Source organism: Anomaloglossus baeobatrachus, chromosome 6 (assembly GCF_048569485.1).
Source record: "Anomaloglossus baeobatrachus isolate aAnoBae1 chromosome 6, aAnoBae1.hap1, whole genome shotgun sequence".
Taxonomy (NCBI): domain Eukaryota; kingdom Metazoa; phylum Chordata; class Amphibia; order Anura; family Aromobatidae; genus Anomaloglossus; species Anomaloglossus baeobatrachus.
The window spans coordinates 572,178,940-572,185,875 of record NC_134358.1 but is presented as its reverse complement, the minus strand read 5'-3'; the positions used below and the strand labels follow the sequence as shown (position 1 = coordinate 572,185,875).

At 52.1% G+C, this 6,936-nt stretch overlaps 2 protein-coding genes across 2 annotated transcripts in view; one reads left to right on the top strand and one right to left on the bottom strand.

The window, feature by feature from the left end:
- Positions 1-4,323, bottom strand: part of LOC142243710 (uncharacterized) — a 133,662-nt gene extending 129,339 nt beyond the window's left edge. Inside the window, exon 1 of the mRNA XM_075315887.1 lies at positions 4,108-4,323. The gene's annotated coding sequence lies outside the window, so the exon portion shown is untranslated. The remainder of the gene's footprint in view (positions 1-4,107) is intronic.
- Positions 4,324-4,499: 176 nt separating this feature from the next.
- The window catches only part of LOC142243700 (uncharacterized), a 58,806-nt gene continuing 56,369 nt past the window's right edge, over positions 4,500-6,936 (top strand). The window contains exon 1 of the mRNA XM_075315870.1: positions 4,500-4,585. The gene's annotated coding sequence lies outside the window, so the exon portion shown is untranslated. The remainder of the gene's footprint in view (positions 4,586-6,936) is intronic.

The window sequence follows — 6,936 nt, the reverse complement described above, 5'->3', positions numbered from 1 at the left end:
ATTGTTCTTGGTATAGTGTATCTAATCCTCTCCTGTGTGATACTGTCTGCAGGGCTGTGTATCTAATCCTATCCTGTGTGATACTGTCTGCTGAGCTGTGTATCTAATCCTATCCTGTGTGATACTGTCTGCAGGGCTGTGTATCTAATCCTATCCTGTGTGATACTGTCTGCTGAGCCGTGTATCTAATCCTAGCCTGGGTGATACTGTCTGCTGAGCCGTGTATCTAATCCTCTCCTGTGTGATACTGTCTGCAGACCCGTGTATCTAATCCTGTCCTGTGTGATACTGTCTGCTGAGCCGTGTATCTAATCCTGTCCTGTGTGATACTCCTGCTGTCCTTGGTGACACTTTAGACATTTCTGGTCACCAACAAAATGGCTGTGCACTGTGTCCCTACATGTCATTCTCTGTTATCCTTTGTAAACCCTCAGATTTGGAGGGGGAGGCGTGCCATCACACAAAGGAGAGCAGACTCCGCCCACTTTACTGCAGCTGTAACGTGAGCTTTTTTCCTACAGTGGGATTTCCGTAGGATTTCATAAGCTGCTCCCCCTAGTGTTTAACAGTGGAAACAGTGGAAAATATTAAACTTTTTAATTTTTTTTTATACATTTTGCTCAATTAAAAAAAGAAAATAATATTTAAACAAAACATTAAAATAATATTACTTTACATTTTTTCAGGTATTTATTTATTTTTTTTTTTCTGATGATAACATTCCCTTTAAAGGTGTGGATGTTGGGAATTAATCGGATTTCTCTTGGTAGTGTGTTCCAGAGCATAGGCGCAGCTCGTGAGAAATCTTGAAGACGGGAGTGGGAGGTTCGAATTGGTTGAGGATGTCAGTCCTTAAGTCATTAGCAGAGCGGAGGGCACGGGTGGGGCCGAGAAGCGCCAGGATGACAAGGCGGCGAGAATGGTAAGCACGCGTGAGATTCTGAAGCTGCAGACGTGACGTCGCTCATGTAGATCCATGGTATCACGCCCCTGTAGCATGCAGACGTCCATGGGGCTAGAGACCTATACTATTTACATAGGATATATGAAAGTAATAAAACGTATATTATTACACCATATAACAACACAGGGATGGGTAGGAAGGGGTTAGCAGCTCACACAGGCGGCTGCTGCTTGTAGGTCAGAACGCTTTTTTGACGCGACAGGTTCCCTTTAAGCAGGCACTTGATCCACATTAATTAGGTCAGGAGCAGAGGTAACTTGTGAACCGTGGTTAAGCGTTCACTGTAAGGCTATGTGCGCACTAGAAAAATGTAGAAAATGAATTTTTCTTAAGAAAAACCCGCACCCTCTGAAAGAATTGCCGCACTTGCGGCAAAAAACATAGAAAACCGCACCCGGAATGCATATGTGGTGTTACCGTGGTTTGCTGCGGTATGTCCCTGCGTTATTTGGATAGCACAGAGGAGGTACTCACCTGTACCCGCTCCTTCTGTCCATGGTTCTGAAGCCCCCCGCAATGCTGTGTCCCGTGCGACTGTCTGCAGCGCTCTGCTACTTACGGGTCAGCTGTGCCCTGCATAACTGCATATGCATGAGCCTGCCTGGAAGCAGGAGAGCAGCGTCCGGAGGCAGCCTCACTGGAGAAGGTGAGTATAAGATCAGCGGTGACCTCAGTCAGCTGATGTGCAGTGACCGCTGGAGTCCTCCACCTGCCACTGCAAAGCACATGAGTGAAGTCACCGCTGATCCCAGAGGCTCACTTCACTTGCGTCCTGACCCTCACAGTGAGCAGTCATGGTCTATGGCGCTCGCTGTGTCAGGTGTAGCAGCGCTGGAAGCGTCGTGGGACCTTGTGTGGATTACATCGGAGCTGGAGGGCTGTTACTAAGTGTTAATAAAGTGGTGAAAGAGGGGGCCTTTTTGTCTTTTATTTCAAAGAAAGGATTTTTGGGGTGTTTGAGTTTATTTACTTTCACTTACAGTTTAGTGATGAGGAGGTGTCATAGACGCCTGCAATCACTAAACTAGGACTTAGTGGCAGCTATGGGCTGCTGCCATTAACTCATTACCCCAATTGCCACCGCATCACGGCAACGAGAAAAGCCGGGAAAACTCCCGAGATTGTTGCATCTAATGGAGGCAGCAATTCCGGGCGGCTGCTGGCTGATATTCTCAGGCTGGGGAGCCCCCAACCTAAAAATACCAGCCCCAAGCTGTGATGCTTTATCCTGGCTGGTTATCAAAATTGGGGGGGACCGCAAGCTGTTTTTTTTTTAATTATTCATTTTACTGTACGCTATAGACCTGCCCACTGGCGTCTGTGATTGGTTGCAGTCAGACAGCTGTCACTCAGCATGGGGGCGTGTCTGACTGCAACCAATCACAGCCACCGGTGAGCAGGGAAGGTGTTATGTTATGAGCGGCGGCTCTGGAAGATGAAAGAGCTGACGCGGGAGAAGTGCGACAGCTGAACGGTGATTGGTGAGTATGATGCGCAGCAAAAACCGCAGCGTGTGCACAGGGCCTAACAGTTCAGGAGCAGAAACCAAAACAAAAAGCAAAATCACAATAGCCAATAGTACAAGTATCTCCACTGCAGCCTCCGTATACTGGGGGAGGGGGATCCTGGGGGCCCCAACCAGCACCGGCCACACCCAACATCGGGCGGAGGCCGCTCAACAGCGCATGTGAGGAGAGAAGAGGGAGAATCACTCACCACAGAACTGGAGCCAGAAGACGCGCTCTACAGAGGGGCGGGGCATCCACCATGTGACCGCACTGACGAGAACCCACCAATACACGCAGATGGGCGGAGCCTGCACACACCCACACACCAGTCACATGACTAGGCTCAGCGCGCGCTCATTGGGCGCATGACGACGCAGCGGCCATGTTGGATAAGGGAAACCTGCCAGAACCTGCACTAGTGCTGCGATAATCTGATCACATAGAGGAGATAACGCCACAAACAAGAGAAGCCAAAGTCACATGACTGTAAGGAAATGACCTCCAGGAGACACAAGAGGGCGGAATTCCCATACAATGTCCCTATGCCAGACATGGGGGAGAACCAGCAGCGGCCAAACCTGCAACATCCGGGCCCCGGGGGAGGAGGAGCCGCAGAGCCTCAGTCTCCCGACCGCAGCCCGCACCCGGCCTCACAGGAGGAGCAGACCCCGTAGTGTGTGACGTCACATCCGACCGCAGCCCGCACCCGGCCTCACAGGAGGAGGAGACCCCGTAGTGTGTGACGTCACATCCGGCCTCACAGGAGGAGGAGACCCCGTACACTGTGACGTCACATCCGACCGCAGCCCGCACCTGGCCTCACAGGAGGAGACCCGTAGACTGTGACGTCACATCCGGCCGCAGCCCGCACCCGGCCTCACAGGAGGAGACCCGTAGACTGTGACGTCACATCCGGCCGCAGCCCTCACCCGTCCGCTCAGGGAGAGGCTAGAATAGAAGGTACGGGCTCCTCCCAGGTTAGTGGGCGTGGTTAGGCTGGTGGGCGTAGCGATGTTTCCTCTCATCCCACCCCTTTTAAGCGTTGGACGGCTTCCGTTGCTATCCGCAGCCTTGAGGAATTACGGTAACCGTTGCAGGAAACCGTTATACTCCTCATAGACTTATATTAGCTACGGATAGCAACGGATGGTCTTGTGTTGCATCTGCCCCGCGGCGCATCAGTTGTTTTGGCGCTGACCGTCAGTGACAGTCGGGCAGATGGAACGCTGCATGTAGCGATTTTCTGCACTTGGCGGAGTGTCAAAAAAACGCAACCTGCAGCATTCCGTCAGCGTCCGTTGTTTTTATAATGGACGCCTATGGTGGAGGATTCCGTTAGAATCCGTCATTTTGACGGATTCAGTTAACGCATTGTCTTTACCCAACTGCGCATGCTCAGATGTGTAAAGTCAGGGAAAAAAACCTGTAACTGATTGTGTTATTTTGTACGATCCATAGCATTGCGTTGTGCCACTATATGCAACGCATCCGTCACACAACGCAATGCTATGGATCCCGTCCAACGCAAGTGTGAAAGTAGCCATAAACTGGTGACCACGTGAACTTAGAAAAAACAGTGTATATCGTGTGGAAACTTTTGAACACGCCCCGATCACGTGACAAATTACGTCATACCTGTAAAAAGACCATAAGTCTAGCATCTCCCAGTGTAGAATGCGCGCGTGCTGTCGCTGCAGCGGAGCCTGATGGAACGGGAGCCACGATTTCTCTCAATGCGTTCTGTTTTGGACCCTTGGAGACTCCGTAGTGTGTGACGTCACATCCGGCCGGAGCGCCGCTGTCCCCTCAGTGCAGCGCACAGCGGAGGCCCCGGAATCCTGCGGCCTCAGAGGAGGAGACCCCGTAGTGTGTGACGTCACATCCGGCCGGAGCGCCGCTGTCCCCTCAGTGCAGCGCACAGCGGAGGCCCCGGAATCCTGCGGCCTCAGAGGAGGAGACCCCGTAGTGTGTGACGTCACATCCGGCCGGAGCGCCGCTGTCCCCTCAGTGCAGCGCACAGCGGAGGCCCCGGAATCCTGCGGCCTCAGAGGAGGAGGCTCCGTGTTCCCGGGAGGAGCGGCCGGGGCTGTGTCCGGTGTTGGCGGGTCAGACGGTCAGTCCCCGGCGGATACACGGAGCTCCTCCATTCTTCTTGCTGTTCTTCCTCTGCCGCTTCCCTTCCTCTCGGCTCCGCCATTATGCGCCGCCGTCTCTATAGCGAGGAGTCTCCTGCCAGTGAGAAGCCGCCTGTGCAGAATTCCTCCATTCACACTGCTGCGGATTATCTCCTCTTTATTCCTATTTCCCCTTTATCTGCATTCTCCTTTATTTCTCTATTTATCCTGCACTTGTGCTCGGTGTCTGGAAACAGTCAGCAGGACGATCGCTTGGCAGCATGACCAGAGGATGATCGCAGCACAGGAGGACCGCAGGGGAGGGCAGCGCGACTGCAGGAGGACCGCAGGGGGAGGGCAGCGCGACTGCAGGAGGACCGCAGGGGGAGGGCAGCGCGACTGCAGGAGGACCGCAGGGGGAGGGCAGCGCGACTGCAGGAGGACCGCAGGGGGAGGGCAGCGCGACTGCAGGAGGACCGCAGGGGGAGGGCAGCGCGACTGCAGGAGGACCGCAGGGGGAGGGCAGCGCGACTGCAGGAGGACCGCAGGGGGAGGGCAGCGCGACTGCAGGAGGACCGCAGGGGGAGGGCAGCGCGACTGCAGGAGGACCGCAGGGGGAGGGCAGCGCGACTGCAGGAGGACCGCAGGGGGAGGGCAGCGCGACTGCAGGAGGACCGCAGGGGGAGGGCAGCGCGACTGCAGGAGGACCGCAGGGGGAGGGCAGCGCGACTGCAGGAGGACCGCAGGGGGAGGGCAGCGCGACTGCAGGAGGACCGCAGGGGGAGGGCAGCGCGACTGCAGGAGGACCGCAGGGGGAGGGCAGCGCGACTGCAGGAGGACCGCAAGTTTCACACTAATGATATAGGGGATGCAGAAAACGACAAATGACTGCCGTCACTCCCCAATGTACAGTGCTGGCCAAAAGTATTGGCACCCCTGCAGTTCTGTCAGATAATACTCAGTGTCTTCTTGAAGATGATTGCAATCACAAATTCTTTGGTATTATCTTCATTTATTTTGCTTGCAATGAAAAACACAAGAGAATGAAACAAAAATCAAATCATTGATCATTTCACACAAAACTCCAAAAATGGGCCAGACAAAAGTATTGGCACCCTTAGCCTAATACTTGGTTGCACAACCTTTAGCCAAAATAACTGCGCACAACCGCCCCCGGTAACTATCAATGAGTCTCTTACAATGCTCTGCTGGAATTTTAGACCATTCTTTGGCAAACTGCTCCAGGTCCCTGAGATGTGAAGGGGGCCTTCTCCAAACTGCCATTGTGAGATCTCTCCACAGGTGTTCTATGGGGTTCAGGTCTGGACTCATTGCTGGCCACTTTAGTATTCTCCATTTGCATTTTCTCAAACCATTTTCTAGTGCTTTTTAAAGTGTGTTTTGGGTCATTGTCCTGCTGGAAGACCCATGACCTCTGATGAAGACCCAGCTTTCTCACACTGATCCCTACATTATGCTGCAAAATTTGTTGGTAGTCTTCAGACTTCATAATGCCAATAACACGGTCAAGCAGTCCAGTGCCAGAGGCGGCAAAGCAACCCCAAAACATCAGGGAACCTCCGCCATGTTTGACTGTAGGGACCGTGTTCTTTTCTTTGAATGCCTCTTTTTTTTTTTTTTCCTGTAAACTCTATGTTGATAAGTTTTGGCAAACTCCAGCCTGGCTTTTTTATGTCTCGGGGTAAGAAGTGGGGTCTTCCTGGGTATCCTACCATACAGTCCCTTTTCATTCAGACGCCGACGGATAGTACGGGTTGACACTGTTATACCCTCGGACTGCAGGGCAGCTTGAACTTGTTTGGATATTAGTCGAGGTTCTTTATCCACCATCCGCACAATCTTGCGTTGAAATCTCTCGTCAATTTTTCTTTTCCTTCCACATCTAGGGAGGTGCCACAGTGCCAGGGGCTTTACACTTCTTGATGATACTGCGCACCGTAGACACAGGAACTTTCAGGTCTTTGGAGATGGACTTGTAGCCTTGAGATTGTTCATGCTTCCTCACAATTTGGATTCTCAAGTCCTCAGACAGTTCTTTGGTCTTCTTTCTTTTCTCCATGCTCAATGTGGTGCACACAAGGACACAGGACAGAGGTTGAGGCAACTTTAATCCATGTCACCTGCTGCAAGTGTGATTTAGTTATTGCCAGCAGCTGTTAGGTGCCACAGGTAAGTTACAGGGGCTGTTATTACACAAATTACAGAAGCATCACATGATTATTCACACAGTGCCAATACTTTTGTCCACCCCCTTTTTTATGTTTGGTGTGGAATTATATCCAATTTGGCTTTATGACAATTTTTTTTTTTTTTTTCATTGAAGACAAAT